This window comes from Hyla sarda, chromosome 5 (genome assembly GCF_029499605.1).
Source record: "Hyla sarda isolate aHylSar1 chromosome 5, aHylSar1.hap1, whole genome shotgun sequence".
In the NCBI taxonomy this organism is placed as follows: Eukaryota; Metazoa; Chordata; class Amphibia; order Anura; family Hylidae; genus Hyla; species Hyla sarda.
In genome coordinates, this window is record NC_079193.1 from 321,103,754 (window position 1) to 321,119,913 (window position 16,160).

Here is a 16,160-nt window from a genome sequence, read left to right on the forward strand (position 1 = left end):
CTGACCACACTCTGGACATCTCAAGAATTCTCAGAGTCTACATCTCCAAAACTGAAGAATTTAGAAGATCGGAGCACCTTCTTGTTTCGTTTTCAGGGAAGAACAAGGGTCTTAAAGCCTCTAAACCCTCTCTGAGTAGATGGATTAAGGAGGCAATCCGGGAGGCCTTTGTAGCCCAGGACTTAACTCCTCCTGCCTTTGTTACTGCCCATTCTACTAGGGCAGTCTCTACTTCCTTTGCAGAAAGGAAAGCTGTTCCTCTTGATCAAATTTGTGCGGCTGCCTCCTGGGGCACCCATAATACGTTTATTAGTCATTACAGGGTCAATGCCAAACGATCGGAAGAGTTGGCCTTTGGGCAATCAATCCTAAGTGCCACTCTGCCGTAGTCCCTCCCTATTTGTATTGTTACTTGCTAAGTCCCCACTTGTGCTGCTGGTTAGGACGAAAGGGAAGCGTTCATTTTTAACGTAAATTTGTTTTCCCTTAGTCCTAACAGCAGCACACAAATTTCCCGCCCGTATATTTTTGTTTGTTACTTGTTATAAAGCAATGTGGCCTAAGGGAGGAGGCCTTATATGGGGTACTAATTAAATGTTTAATTACTTGGGCGGAATTAAAAATTGCACCGTCCTGCCAGCTTCACAGGGGCAGAACACCCCACTTGTGCTGCTGGTTAGGACGTAAGGGAAACAAAAGTTTCCCAACAGTGTAAGCTCATCGGTCACATAAAGGGTCAATTACACAGAACATAAGGGGTACTCTGAGTAGTCAATCTCTCATGAGGTTAAGTGGGCAAGAGGTATATTACTAAGGTTCATCCGACTGTGATGGCCAGTGGCGAAGGTGGGTTAGTCATTGTCGGAGAGTAATTCTAAGGGAGAGGGAGAGTACATATCAGGGAAAGTGCATCCGGAACTGGCAACAAAGACAGGACAGAGAAGAGGCCGACGACAATATCTGAAGCATAAGGTTAATAAATCATGAGAGTAGAGAAAAAAGGGAAGAGACGAGACAAAGATGGGGGAAGAGAGTGGGGGCTTTTACTTTTCATTCTGATTCCAAGATTGTTTTTTCATGACATATTCTACTTTATGTTAGTGGTAAATTTACGTCGATTCTTGCATCATTTCTTGGTGAAAAATTCCAAGATTTGATGAAAATTTAGCATTTTTTTTTTACTTTGAAACTCTCTGCTTATAAGAAAAATGGACATCCCAAATATATTATATATTGATTCACATATACAATATGTCTACTTTATATTTGCATAATAAAGTTGACATGTTTTTACTTTTGAAAGACATCAGAGGGCTTCAAAGTTCAGCATCAATTTTCAAATTTTTCACAAAATTTTCTAAATCTGAATTTTTCAGGGACCAGTTTTGAAGTGGATTTGAGGGGCCTTCATATAAGACATATCCCACAAATGACCCCATTATAAAAACTGCACCCCTCAAAGTATTCAAAATGACATTCAGCGAGTGTGTTAACCCTTTAGGTGTTTCACAGGAATAGCAGCAAAGTGAAGAAGAAAATTAAAAATCTTCATTTTTTACATTGGCATGTTCTTGTAGACACAGTTTTTGAATTTTTACAAGGGGTAAAAGGAGAGAAATCTTCCTAAAATGTGTAACCCAATTTCTCTCGAGTAAGGAAATACCTCATATGTTTGTGTCAAGTGCTCTGTGGGTGCACTAGAGGGCTCATAAGGAAAGGAGCGACAATGGGATTTTGCAAAGCAAATTTAGCTGAAATGTTTTTTGGGGGGGCATGTCTCATTTAGGAAGCCCTTATGGTACCAGAACAGCGGAAAAAAACACATGGCATACCATTTTGGAAACTACACCTCTCAAGGAACGTAACAAGGGGTACAGTGAGCCCTTTGTTAAAGTTGGATGTGTAAATGAATTTATTTTTTATCACTAAAATGCTGTTTTTTCCCAAAATTTTACACTTATACAAGGGGAAATTGGAGAAAATGTCCCCCTAAATTTGTAACCCCTTTTTATCTGAATATGGAAATACCCCATGTGTGGACGTCAAGTGCTCTGCTGGCGCACGACAATGCTCAGAAGAGACGGAGTCACATTTGGCTTTTGGAAAGCAAATTTTGCTGAAATGGTTTTTGGGGGGCATGTCGCATTTAGGAAACCCCTATGGTGCCAGAACAGCAAAAAAAAAAAAACACATGGCATACTATTTTGGAAACTACACCCTTCATGAAACGTAACAAGGGGTATAGTGAGCCTTAACACCCCACAGATGTTTGACGACTTTTCATTAAAATCAGAGGCGTAAATGCTCACCGCACCCCTTATTACGTTCCATGAGGGGTGTAGTTTCCAAAATGGGGTCAAATGTGGGGGGGGGTCCATTGTTCTGGCACTACGGGGGCTTTGTAAACACATGTGGCCTTCAATTCCGGACAAAATTTTCTCTCCAAAAGCCCAATGGGGCTCTTTCTCTTTTGAGCATTGTAGTGCACCCGCAGAGCACTTTACATCCACATATAGGGTAGGTTCTTACTCAGAAGAAATGGGGTTACAAATTTTGGGGGGCTTTCTATTCCTATTTTCCCTTGTGAAAATGAAAAATTTAGGGTAACGAGCATTTTATTAAAAAAATTTTTTTTCCATTTTCCCATCCAACTTTAACGAAAATTCATCAAACACCTGTGGGTGTTAAGGCTCACTACACCCCTTGTTACGTTCTGTGAGGGGTGTCGTTTCCAAAATGGGGTCACGCGTGGGGAATAATTTTTTTGCAGTTATGTCAGAACTGCAGTAAATTCATCCACCCCTGTGCAAATCACCAATTTAGGCCTCAAATGTGCGTAGTGCACTCTCACTCCTGAGCCTTGTTGTGCGTCCCAAGAGCATTTTACGCCCACATATGGGTTATTTCGTTGGTCTTTTAATCCTTTTACCTCTTGTGAAAAGAAAAAGTATGGGGCAACACCAACATGTTAGTATAAATTTTTTTATTTTTTACACTAACAGGCTGGTGTAAACCCCAACTTTTCCTAAGGGGTAAAAGGAGAAAAAGACCCCCAAAATTTGTAACACAATTGCTCCTGTGTACAGAAATACCCCAAATGTGGCCCTAAACTGTTTCCTTGAAATTTAACAGGGCTCCGAATGAGAAAGCGCAATACGTACTTGAGGACTAAATTAGGGATTGCATAGGGGTGGACATAGGGGTATTCTACCCCAGTGATTCCTAAACAGGGTGCCTCAAGCTGTTGCTAAACTCCCAGCATGCCTGGACAGTCAATGGCTGTCTGGAAATGCTGGGAGTTGTTGTTTTTCAACATCTGTAGGCTGTTTTGAAAAAACTGCTGTACGATACGTTTCTCATTTTTATTGGGGGGGACAGTGTAAGGGGGTGTATATGTAGTGTTTTAGCCTTTATTATGTGTTAGTGTAATGTTGTTCAGGTACATTCGCACTGGCAGGGGTTTACGGTGAGTTTGCCGCTAGGAGTTTGCGCTGCGGCGGAAAATTTGCCGCAGCACAAACTTGAAGCAGGAAAATCACTGTAAACCCGCCGTGTGAATGTACCCGGTTCATTTACATGGGGAAGGGGGCAAACCTCTAGCTGTTGCAAAGCTACAACTCCCAGCATCCACTGACAGACCGTGCATGCTGAGAGTTGTACTTTTGCAATTTCCAGAGCCCCTTAGCTATCTGTACCTTTGTGAACCTCAGGTCAGACCAGATGATTGTATCCTGCTGGGAGCCAACCTACAAAGATTTTCAAAAGTCTTCAGGGGATTTACTAACTCAGGAACTGCTCCAAATGGGTTCACTCCTTCAGCATCATCTGCCATATACTACCTAAGGTACTCCTGTTGTTGGAACTGTTCAAGACCTGAAAAAGTTCAGTAAAAGTTTATGCAGCATAAACATTTGGGTCCTGGTGTCTTAGTTCTATCTCCACACATAACATCAAGGGCCTCCCATATTCCACCGGACAGGACATCATCACTAGGAAAGTGCCCCAGGGGAAACAGACTTTACATGAACCATGCAGCCCCCCGGGGGAATGCTGGGGTCCAAACGCCCACCTAGCCACCTGTGACACCTGTGACTTCTTTGATTCTGGACGAGGAGCACTACAAGTACTAGCAGACCCTGCCCCATATTAACATGTGGACCCAACCTAAAGTTGTGTGTTTCGAAAGGGGCGCAGCTTGTGTTCACATCCCTGAAACATATTCATCAATCCCAGGAAACAGAAAATTGTCTTACAAAAAGGAAGTAAACGCCAAGTTGGAAGTGTAGATCCACCTTTTATTATGTGGTGAGACATTATAGAAATAAACTGCAGACATCTTAATCTTGAAGGGGTACTCTGCCCCTAGACATCATTGGGGATAAGATGTCTGATCGTGGGGGTCCCACCGCTGGGAACCCCCACAATCTCTCCTGCAGCACCCTGTGTCATCTTTAGCATGGAGCGCTCGCTCCGTGCTGCAGATGACACAGGGTGCTGAAGGAGAGATTGCAAGGGGGTTCCCAGCGGAGGGACCCCTGCGATCAGACATCTTATGCCTTGTCCTTTGGATAGGGGATAAGATGTCTAGGGGCGGAGTACCCCTTTAAGTATTTATATATTACATCAAACCCACTGTTATTACTAAATCATCATAAATGCAAGGGCAGAAAGAAAAAGAGGGGTGCTCTCTGGTGTGCTGTTTATAGGAAAAAATGGATAAAAACCCCCACCTCGTCGTGGGTGTCACACTTGATCCTCTGGGGTGGTCTGGCAGAACAAGCGAGACCCAATGGCGGTGGTGCGGTGGGTGGAATATGTGCAGTGTGCAGCTAACTTTCTCTTTTCTGTATCCACAAGGGTACGGAAGTGTAGAAGCAGAGTAGTCTGAGAAAAGGAGGGAAAAGGATGAAGCGCTTCTGCTGGTAATAACGGGACTCAGAACGCCACGGTAGCACAAGACGATATTTATTAAAATAATTCGGACAACGCATTTCGGTGCAGGGACACGACTTCCTCAGGTCCACAAAACAATTAAATTGCTGCGTCATGGGGTATGTTGCTGTGCTTTTGGTGGCATCAACCCAAGGACACAGCAATTTGATTGTTTTGTGGACCTGAGGAAGGCGCGTGCCTGCGCCGAAACACGTTGTCCGAATTATTTCAATAAATATCATCCTGTGCTACCGTGGCGTTCTGAGTCCCGTTATTACCAGCAGAAGTGCTCCATCCTTTTCCCTCCTTTTCTCCGACTACTCTAAATCATCATAAAGTCAATTATTAGTGTGGAAAGAACGCCAAAAGAAAAAATTCAGCTCTGCTACATCAGCAAGAAAGAGCACAAACAAACTTGCGTTTCGTGGTCACTGAACCCTAGTCAGGAAGGAGACAAGACTCATACACTTGAGAATTCCTGTCGAAAAGAGAACGATTCAAAGAACTGGGAACGACACAAGATCCGTCACATCCAGGGCGAGAAGCCATTGCGCGGCAAGAAACCGAAACTCCGGATAAACTTTAGATGTCCTTCTATTGAACCTCCACGGGGAGGAGGACTCCGGGGTCAACAACTATTATTATAAGCGTCTTCCTCATATCACTTTATTGTATGTACTGTAAGTAAATAATATAGAGAGGAATGTCTGTTTATATTTAGGAAGCAGTAAAGGAAAACTGTAAGCCGGGCCCGCAGGCTTGTCTCTGAGATTCAGAATATTGTTAGACTATTGGCATTCTTCCTGGCATTCTCTGCTCATTCACATGACAAGGACATTTGTCTGAATCAACCACTATTGTTCTGCTTGTCCCACAGTTTCTTGCAGTTCCTCAGTGCATTCCTATAGTGTTAGCTTTTATCGCCATCTAGTGGCAGTAAAGAAGAATTACTGTATTTATGAGCAAAACGTCGGATTAGTAAAGGAGGAGATTAGTGATCAAAGCCTGAAAACCAGTGCTGTTCTTCGAGGTCTTCATTGGACGATTTCTTGGTTCTTCTTAATATTAGAAGCATTTTGTTTATTGTCTTCTCTTTAGAGATCTTCTCTATAGAGCTATGGCGCCCATTGCTGACAAGATTGAAGGAGATTACATTGCTGTAGGTGTCAGTTTAGTTCTGTTCCATTTATAGATACATAAATGGAAGATGTTGATGTGATTTTTACCAAGGTGGTAAAAAAGAAAAGTACAATGTAAAATGTTTTTTTTTTTTTTTTTTTTTTTTTTTAGGCTTTAGGGTTTGAGGAAATCACCCAAGGAAACAATTTTTGCATTGATCTGTTTACTGCCCTGATTTAAAAATTAAACTCCTTGTTTTTAAGTGATGGTGCATGCAGAGGGGCCCGCCACTGCCAGCCATTTTTTCTTTTAACTACTCGCAGCGCAGGTGCATAGCAGTCAGTGACTGTGGGGCTGGCGGCCGCGCTGAGCCTCAGTCTGGTGATTACCTGCCCGTTTAGGGATAGGTAACCCTGACTGCAGGGACCTAAAGGGTTAAGGAGCCCAGTGACAGTTTCCTTCCCTTCTTTTTCTCCCAAAGAGGTAGGCGGGGATATGTGGGATACGCCCTGATATATATTAGGACCAATCCTCCCCTGGTGCTTCCTTTTGGACTTACCAGCGCTGGGAGAAGGTAACTTTCCCACCCGCCCTCCCCTTGTTTGTTGTATGATTTGTATAACTGTTCTTAGCCTCGCACCTGGTTGTAGGGCGTGCTGGTCTTTTGTTACCCCCTATATAACTAAAATAAAAAAAATTAAAAATTAAAATTAAAATGCATAAAAAAAAAAAAAGAATATGTGGATTTCAACGGAAAAAAAAGAACCTTTTTTGACTAGCAATATGTGATCTTGATGTGCTTTTGTGCTAGTGGTAATTATGCTGTTTCTCTCCCTATTTTTTATAGTTTTTTTGTACGTTCTCTAAGTCACAGCTGGCCTGGTGAGTGAGGAGTTGAAGGAAAAGGGCCGATAGCACATATGCCTGCCTGAAGGCCAGCGGCCGGCATGTTGCTTCGGCAAGAGCTGTATGCAAGTTTACGGTTAAACTTATGTTAAGGTTAACTGCAATGCAGTTTTTATATGGTTAAGCTATTGTTATTATTACAATAAATTTGAGCTGTGACCACCACCCAGCCCAGTTAAAATGGAATAAGTGTCTGTCTTTATTGGGGGAAAAGGGGGAGAGGGCTCTAGGTTATGGAGCGGTAAGTGCAGTCAGTCCCTACCTGTCCCCTGTAGCCAGTGCCGCAGCACGGGAGGAAGAAGAGAAGGCGGGACAGGCTGTCGACACCACCGTGGAGGGACTTCCGTTGAAGGAGCCGGAGCTGAAGTGAAGTGAGTGTCGACCAGACGAGGAGACTGCCTGCTTGCTTGTCAGTGAGTAGTTAAGCAGGCAGAGAGAGCAGCAGGCGCCAGCAGCAGTGGCAGTGTCAATAGAAAACTGTTGCTGTCTCCTGCAGTGAAAAGGTGGACTGTCTTTGTATGTCGGATGGGGTTTAGAGCCTTTAAAGCTGCTGTTTATTTGTTTAAAGCAGTGGTCTGCAGACTATGGACCTTCTAATGTTGCAAAACTACAACTCCCATCATGTCTGGCCAGCTCTTGGCTGTATAGGCATGCTGGGAGTTATAGTTTGGCAACATCTGGGAGGTTCACAGTTTTGGAGACCACTGCTTTAACCCCTTAACAACACATGACGTAAATGTATGTCCTGGTGCCCTGGTACTTAACACATCAGGACGTACATTTACGTCCTGTACATGACGTGAGCTTCGGACCAGTGCTTGCATCATGCATGGCAGGCATCAATATGCATGGCCCACTGTCATCAACAGATCACAGCACCTGCGGCAATGCGGGCGTCTGAAAGGATAATCATAAACTAATCAGTGTTATGCCTATGCATAGCACTGATTAGTATCTGCAATCTTAAGGATTGCTATAAATAGTACCCTATGGGGACATTAAAAAATGTTTAAAAAAAAGCTCTCCCCCCCCCCCCCAAATAAAAGTTTAAATGGCCCCTTTTTCCCATTTACCCCAAAAAGTGTAAAAAAAAAATAACCCCTTCCCTCTTTGGCGATTTTTCATTTTTGGACTTTTGTTTTTTCCTCCTCACCTAAAAATCATAACACTTTTAATTGTCACGCCCCCTCCCATAGACTTGCATTGAGGGGCGGAGCGTGAGGTCACACGGGGGCGGAGGCGTGACGTCACACGCCGCCGGCCCCGTGATCGACAGTAATCAGACCCAGAGCAAACACGCTCCGGGGACTGATTACAAACGGGGTGCCGCATGCAAGATCACGGGGGTCCCCAGCGGCGGGACTCCCGCGATCAGGCATCTTATCCCCTATCCTTTGGATAGGGGATAAGATGTCTAAGCACCGGAGAACCCCTTTAAGGTCAAAATGGGCTTGGTCCTTAAGGGGTTAATGCAAGTCTATGGGAGGGGGCGTGATAATAGTCATGCCTCCTCACATAGACTTGCATTAAGGGGACGTGGTGTGACGTCACAAGGGGGTTGGGCCGTCATCCTCCGCCCCTACATCGCCAGTCATCAGGCACAGAGCATAGCTCGCTCCATGCACATGATGGCAGGCATGCTGCAGGAGAGATTGAGGGGGTTCCCAGCGGCGGGTTCCCCGCGATCAGACATCTTTCTATCCTTTGAATAAGGGATAGGATGTCTAGGGGCGGAGTACCCCCTTAAGGACCATGCCAATTTTCGTTTTTACACTTTCATTTTTTGCTCCTCGCCCTTTAACCCTTTAATGACATAGTGCATACAGGTACGCCCTGACGTCCTGGTACTTAAGGACACAGGGCGTACCTGTAAGGCCCGTGGGAATTTTGTTCCCTGCCGCATGCTGGGCGGGGACCGGACCGGGATGCCTGCTGATATCTATGAAAAGGCACCCCGTGCAAACCCCTGGGGGGTCCTGACACCCCCCATGTCGGCAATCGCCGCAAATCGCCGGTCAATTCAGACCTGTGATTTGCGGCAATTCCGGGTCAATCGGGTCTCTGGTGACCCGGAAAAAAAGGGTGAATGGGGCTGTCCGAGACAGCTCTATTCACCCTTACCCAGCAGGAGTGAGGTGGCACTGGTGCTACCTCCCGATCCCATGATTGAACTTTCGGAACGACTGACCAATCAGGACCCTGCTGGGCGGTGATCGGGCCGGCGATCGGGGCCGGCGAGGGTCTCTTACCTCTCCTTGGTCTGGTGCGGTGGCAGGACAGGAGCAGCAGGATCGGTGGCAGCAGCAGCGGTGGTCCCGGCGGCAGGATACAGCAGAAGGTGAGGCCTGTTCACCTCCTGCTGTTGCTTAGCAACAACTCTCAGCATGCACAGCCAAAGGGCATGCTGGGAGTTGTAGTTTTGCAACAGCTGGAGTTCCAAACTACTTTTCTATGAAAAAGTGTGCATCCAGCTGTTGCATAACTACAACTCCCAGCATGCACAGACTACCAAAGGGCATGCTGGGAGTTGTAACAGTGTGCCTCCAGCTGTTGCAAAACTACAACTCTCAGCATGCCCTTCGACTGTCAATGGATGCTGATTGTTGCAGTTTTGCAACAGCTGGAGACACATTGATTGTGAAACAGAGTTTGTGTCCTAACTCAGTGTTTCGCAACCAGTGTGCCTCCAGCTGTTGCAAAAATACAACTCCCAGCATGCACTGCACTGCCGTATACGGTTTTACAAAAGCAGGCAAAAACGTGGTCGACCGCGTTTTTGCCTACGGTCGGGAAACCGCATACGGCCGAAAACGCAGCCGACCGGAGGCTGCGGTTCACTCCGGTCGGCTCATAGACATGCATTAAATACGGTTCCCCTATACGGCTGAGTGCGGGTGCCGCGATTGAGCCCCGCCCCCCTCATCTCAGCCGTATACGGGAACGGTAAGTACAAAACGTGGTGTGAAACCACCCTTAACTCCATTCCGGGCACCCTGCTTGGGGCATGAGCAGAGCTTACTGATGTCACCGCTGCTGTTCTCCCACAGTGGGACCCACAGGGAGCAGCAGCAGTGATGTTAGTAAGCTCCGCCCATGCCCCAAACCGCTGCTGCTCTCTGCTGGGTCTCAATGCAGTGGTGACGTTATTAACCCCTTCATGACCCTGGGTTTTTCCATTTTTGCACTTTCGTTTTTTCCTCCTTACCTTTAAAAAACCATAACTCTTTCAATTTTGCACCTAAAAATCCATATGATGGCTTATTTTTTGCGCCACCAATTCTACTTTGTAATGAAATCAGTCATTTTACCCAAAAATCTACAGTGAAACGGAAAAAAAATTCATTGTGCAACAAAATTGAAGAAAAAACACAATTTTGTAACTTTTGGGGGCTTACTGCTTTCTACGCAGTAAATTTTTCGGTAAAAATGACACTTTCTCTTTATTCTGTAGGTCCATACGGTTAAAATGATATCCTACTTATATAGGTTTGTTTTTATTGTAATTCTGGAAAAAATCATAACTACATGCAGGAAAATTTATACATTTAAAATTGTCATCTTCTGACCCCTATAACGTTTTTTATTTTTCTGCGTATGGGGCGGTATGAGGGCTCATTTTTTGCGTCATGATCTGAAGTTTTTAGCGGTACCATTTTTGTAATGATCGGACTTTATGATCGCTTTTTATTCATTTTTTCATGATATAAAAAGTGACCAAAATTACGTTTATTCGACTTTGGAATTTTTTTGTGCGTACGCCATTGATCGTCCGGTTTAATTAATGATATATTTTTATAATTCTGACATTTCCGCACACGAAGATACCACATTTGTTTATTTTTATTTACACAGTTTTTTTTTTTTAAATAGGAAAAGGGGGGTTTTATTAGGGAAGGGGTTTATTCACTTTTTTTTTCCACTTTTTTTTTGCAATGTTATAGCTCCCATAGGGACCTATAACACTGCACACGCTGATCTTTTACATTGATCAGTGGTTTCTCATAGGAAACCAGTGATCAATCATTCTGCCGCTTGACTGCTCATGCCTGGATCTCAGGCACTGAGCAGTCATTTGGCGATCGGACAGCGAGGAGGCAGGTAGGGATCCTCCGGCTGTCATGTAAGCTGTTCGGGATGCCGCAATTTTGCCGCGGCGATCCTGAGCAGCTCCCTGAGCTAACCGGCATTAGTTTACGTTCACTTTAGACGCGGCATTCAACTTTGAACGCCGCGTCTAAAGAGTTAATAGCGCGCGGCACCGCGATCACTGCCGCGCGCTATTAGCCACGGGTCCCGGCCGTTGCTAGGTGCCGGGCCCGACATGCTATGACGAGGGTCCACGCCGTGGCCCCACGTTATAGAATGGGAGCCGACCTATCACATACATGTATGTCATGGGTAGGGAAGGGGTTAAGCTCTGCCCATGCCCCAAGATGCGAAGATCCACGCCACGGAACGAGACAAGGTGAGTACCGTTGTCATCAGTGTCACCTGCACTACCTGTCGGTACCGACAAGTTAGTGAAGTTGACACTGGTGACAGATTTCCTTTAATAGCCATAACTCTTATTTTTTCATCTACACCTTTTTGTGAGACCAATTGTACTTTGTAACATAACATAACATAACATATGCTCCTAAACGGAAAGAAAAATATTTGTGAGGTGAAATTGGAAATAAAAAAAAGCAGTTTTGCTAATTAGTATTTTTTTCATTTTAACAACATTAACTGTGCGGCCAAACTAACATAATCTTGACGTAATGCAATTTTTGGTGGTCGCCATTAAAACAATACCCGATTTGTATAGTTTGCCTCATGTTTTACTAATTTTAAAAAAATGCGAAACTTTTTAGAAGAATTTTTGTTTTTCTTTTAAACTGCCATTGTGGTAAAAAAACGCAATTCTGGGGTTTGGTATTTTTTAACATTTGCGCCATTCACCATACGGGATAAATAATGTTATTGTAACACTCACGTTTCTGAAGACAGGAACTCTGGTGGATGTGGATCCGCTGGACCTGTGGGGCAGATGACTCGGACCGTACCAGGGAGCGGAGTCTAAGGTGCCGCTGGTTTTCACCAGAGCCCGTTGCAAAGTGGGATGGATTTGCTGCGGCAGGCGGCACCGAGGTCGCTACCCCTGGCACGGCTCGACTACACAGGCGGTTGAGGAGATGCGAGGCACAGGAGGGATAAGGCAGCTCGTAGTCTGGATAGCAGAACGTCAGGGAAGGCAGCACAGTAGTGTAATCAAGACGTAGCAGGAGTTCAGTAGGTAGGCGGCAGAGGAGCAAGGTCAAAGTCACAAAGCATGGGACCAGATACACGGCAAGGCAATACTGAGGAATGCTTTCTCTAAGGCACAAGGCAACAAAGATCTGGCAGGGGAGTGAGGAGGGTGGAGGAATTTATAAATGAGCCACAGATGAATTACACTAATGAGCGTACTGTCCCTTTAAATCTTAAAGCTCCAGCGCGTGTGCGCCCTAGGGGATGGGGACACGCGCGCCGGAGCAGAGAAGCAGAAGCAGGAGAAACACCCAGAGAGTGACGGACTGGGGCTCGCATGTGGGCGCATCCAGCGATGTGAGTCCCATCCCCATCCGCAGCAGCAGGTAAGGGGACCATGCGCTCACGGCCAGCGTCTGTGGCTGGAGCGCATAACGTAACAGTTATTATTGTATTCAGAGGGTGCAGTGTGTGGCAGTCCTCCCTTATTTGTTTAATTAGGCTGTAAAACATAGATAATTGTATTCTTTTATCTACGCTATATATTGTACACTACAGTGACAGTTAAAAAAAACAAATGTAAGTATTACTTACAAATGATATTCATGGGTGGGGTACATTAGCATGAATGTGGCATACCTTGTGGGGGAGGAGCTTAGGGGCCTCCTCAATAGCTCTCACAGGGGGCCCCCAAATTTATTGTTACCCCACTGGGTGCATGTCTAATTTTCATGGGCATGTTCACATAATGGAACTTTAAACAGAAATCCATTTAAAATCTGATCCCAAACCAAATCTTCATTGGGAACGTGCAAAATTTAATCCCAAAATCCACAGCATACAGAATGAATGCCAGTATCAGGAATATAAGGGTATGACCTTGGATTTTCGACGCAGATAAGAAACAGCTTAGAGGAATGATCAGCTCTTTTGACATGTTTCAGTAATCTTAGAACTCTATATTGTGTTGTTCCTCTGTTATTCCCCTTGGAAATTTATGAATACAGTAAACTGAGTATATTCATCATTAGGAAATGCCATATAACCGTCATACACTGATGATTTCAGGATCATTGGTTGTTTTATGCACAGTGGTATCAGGTCCTCAGGGATGTGATGTATTTATTGTAACAAACCTCCGCCTGAACTGAAGCTTTTTCATATATCACATCCCTTCCTCTTCATCCAACCATGACCCTTCCCTTCAATTCCTAGGTTGAACTTGACGGATGTACGTCTTTTTTCAACCATACAGTGTGGCAAAAAAGGATTTAGTCAGCTAGTGGGGTATAAATACTCACTGCACTCCTTATGAAATTCTGTGAGGGGTGTAATTTCCAAAATGGGGTCACATGTGGGAAGATCCTCTGTTCTGGCACCACGGAGGGCTTTGTAAACGCACATGGCCCCTAACTTCCATTCCAAACAAATTCACTCTCCAAAAGCTCAATCGCACTTCTTCTCTTCTAAGCATTGTAGTTCGCCTGCAGAGCACTTGGGGGGAGATTTATCAAAACCTGTGCAAAGGAAAAGTTGCTGAGTTGCCTGTAGCAACCAATCAGATCGCTTCTTTCATTTTGAAGAGGCCATGTTGAAAATGAAAGTAGCGAGCTGATTGGTTGCTATGGGCAACTGGGCAACTTTCCCTCTGGACAGGTTTTGATAAATCTCCCCCTTGATGTCCACACATGGGGTATTTCCATACTCAGAAGAAATGGGGTCACAAATTTTCAGGGTCATTTTTTCCTATTACCCCTTGTAAAAATGTAAAATTTGGGGACATTTTTTTCATTTACACATCCAACTTTAACAAAAAGTTGTGAAACACCTGTGAGGTGTTAAGGCTCACTGTACCCCTTGTTACGTTCCTTGAGGGGTGTAGTTTCCAAGGTAGTATGCCATGTGTTTTTTTTTTTGCTGTTATGGCACCACAGGGGCTTCCTAAATGCGAAATGCCCCCCAAAAACCATTTCAGCAAAATTTGCTTTCCAAAAGGCAAATGGAACTCCTTCTATTCTGAGCATTGTAGTTCACCCGCAGAGCATTTTATGTTCTAACATGGGGTATTTCTATACTCAGAAGAGATGGGGTTACAAATCATGGGGGGCATTTTCTCCCATTGCCTTTTGTAAAAATGGGAAATTTGTGGCAAAAACTGCACTTTTTTTTCATTTACACATCCGACTTTTACGAAAAGTCATCAAACACCTGTGGGGTGTTAAGGCTAACTGGACCCCTTGTTACATGCCTTTAGGGGTGTAGTTTCCAAAATGGTATGCCATGTGGGGGGTTTTCTGCTGATCTGGCACCATAGGGGCTTCCTAAATGCAACATGACCCGCAAAAACCATTTCAGCAAAATTCACTCTCCAAAATCCCAATGTTGCTCCTTCCATTCTGAGCCCTCTACTGCGCCTGCCGAACACTTGACATACACATATGAGGTATTTCCTTACTCGAGAGAAATTGGGTTACAAATTTTGGGGGACTTTTTCTCCTATTACTCCTTGCAAAAATTCAAAAACTGGGTCTACAAGAACATGCGAGTGTTAAAAAATGAAGATTTTGAATTTTCTCCTTCACTTTGCTGCTATTCCTGTGAAACACCTAAAGGGTTAACACACTTACTGAATGTCATTTTGAATACTTTGAGGGTGCGGTTTTTATAAAGGGATCATATATAGGGTATTTCTAATATGAAGGCCCTTCAAATCAACTTCAAAACTGAACTGATCCCTGAAAAATTCAGATTTTCAAAATTTTGTGGAAAATTGCTGCTGAACTTTGAAGCCCTCTGATGTCTTCCAAAAGTAAAAACACGTAGATTTTATGATGCAGATATAAAGTAGACATATTGTATATGTAAATCAATACATAATGTATTTGTAATGTCTATTTTCCTTACAAGCAGAGAGCTTCACAAATAGAAAAATGCTAAATTTTCTATTTTTTCATCAAATTTTGGAATTTTTCACCAAGAAATTATGCAACTATCGACAAAAATTTATGACTACCATAAAGTAGAATATGTTACGGAAAAAACAATCTCAGAATCAGAATGAAAGGTAAAAGCATCCCAGAGTTATTAATGCTTAAAGTGCCAGTGGTCAGATGTGCAAAAAATGGCCGGGTCCTACACTGAAAATTGTCTGGGTCCTTTAAGGGTTTGTGCGCTGCCCTGACTTTTGGAGCTCCGCTCACAGCGTCCGGAAGTTCATTACTTCGAACGCTGTGTGCGGGCTTCCGTGTTCGCGGCCGCCGGGCGTGACGTCACGCCCGGCCCCTCGTGATGTCTCGCCCACCCCCTCGTGATGTCACGCCTGCCCCCTTTACCAAAGATTTTCGTTGAGGGGGCGGACGAGACGTCATGAGGGGCGGGCGAGAAGTTACGAGGGGCCGGGCGTGACGTCACGCCTGGCGGCCTCGAACACGGAAGCCCGCACACAGCATTCGGAGTAATGAACTTCCGGACGCTGTGAGCGGAGCTCCAAAAGTCAGGGCAGAGCACATTCCTTTTAAGAGATTAAAATGGACAGAGATGTCAGCAGAGAGCACTGTGGTCATGATGTCAGCAGAGAGCTCTGTGTTCCAAAAAGAAAAGAATTTCCTCTGTAGTATTCAGCAGCTAATAAGTACTAGAAGGATTAAGATTTTTTAATAGAAGTAATTAACAAATCTCAAAGGAGGTAGTGCGGCACTGCGTGAGTGTGCTGGATTAGGAATGGCAGGTGGGAGTCGGTGTAGCTGTAATGCCTCTGGTGGTGCTCAGATACTATAATAAGCAAAGTTCATGATATCCGTGAAGAGAAATGAAAATATCGGCACTCACCAGTGTGGCTGCCGGGTCTTCTTTATTGAGACATACTCACATGCGGGGTACAGAAGAAAGGGGAGTGGCCGGACGAAGCACACCAAGTGTGCGAAACTAGAGCTCGGTCGCCACCACTTGTCCCCCCACTCCCCTCTCTACTGTAC

General features: G+C 44.6%; 1 long non-coding RNA gene across 1 annotated transcript in view; it reads left to right on the forward strand.

Moving 5' to 3' along the window:
• LOC130274216 (uncharacterized) overlaps positions 1-16,160 on the forward strand; it is a 32,406-nt gene that overhangs the window by 10,069 nt on the left and 6,177 nt on the right. The window lies entirely within an intron of this gene.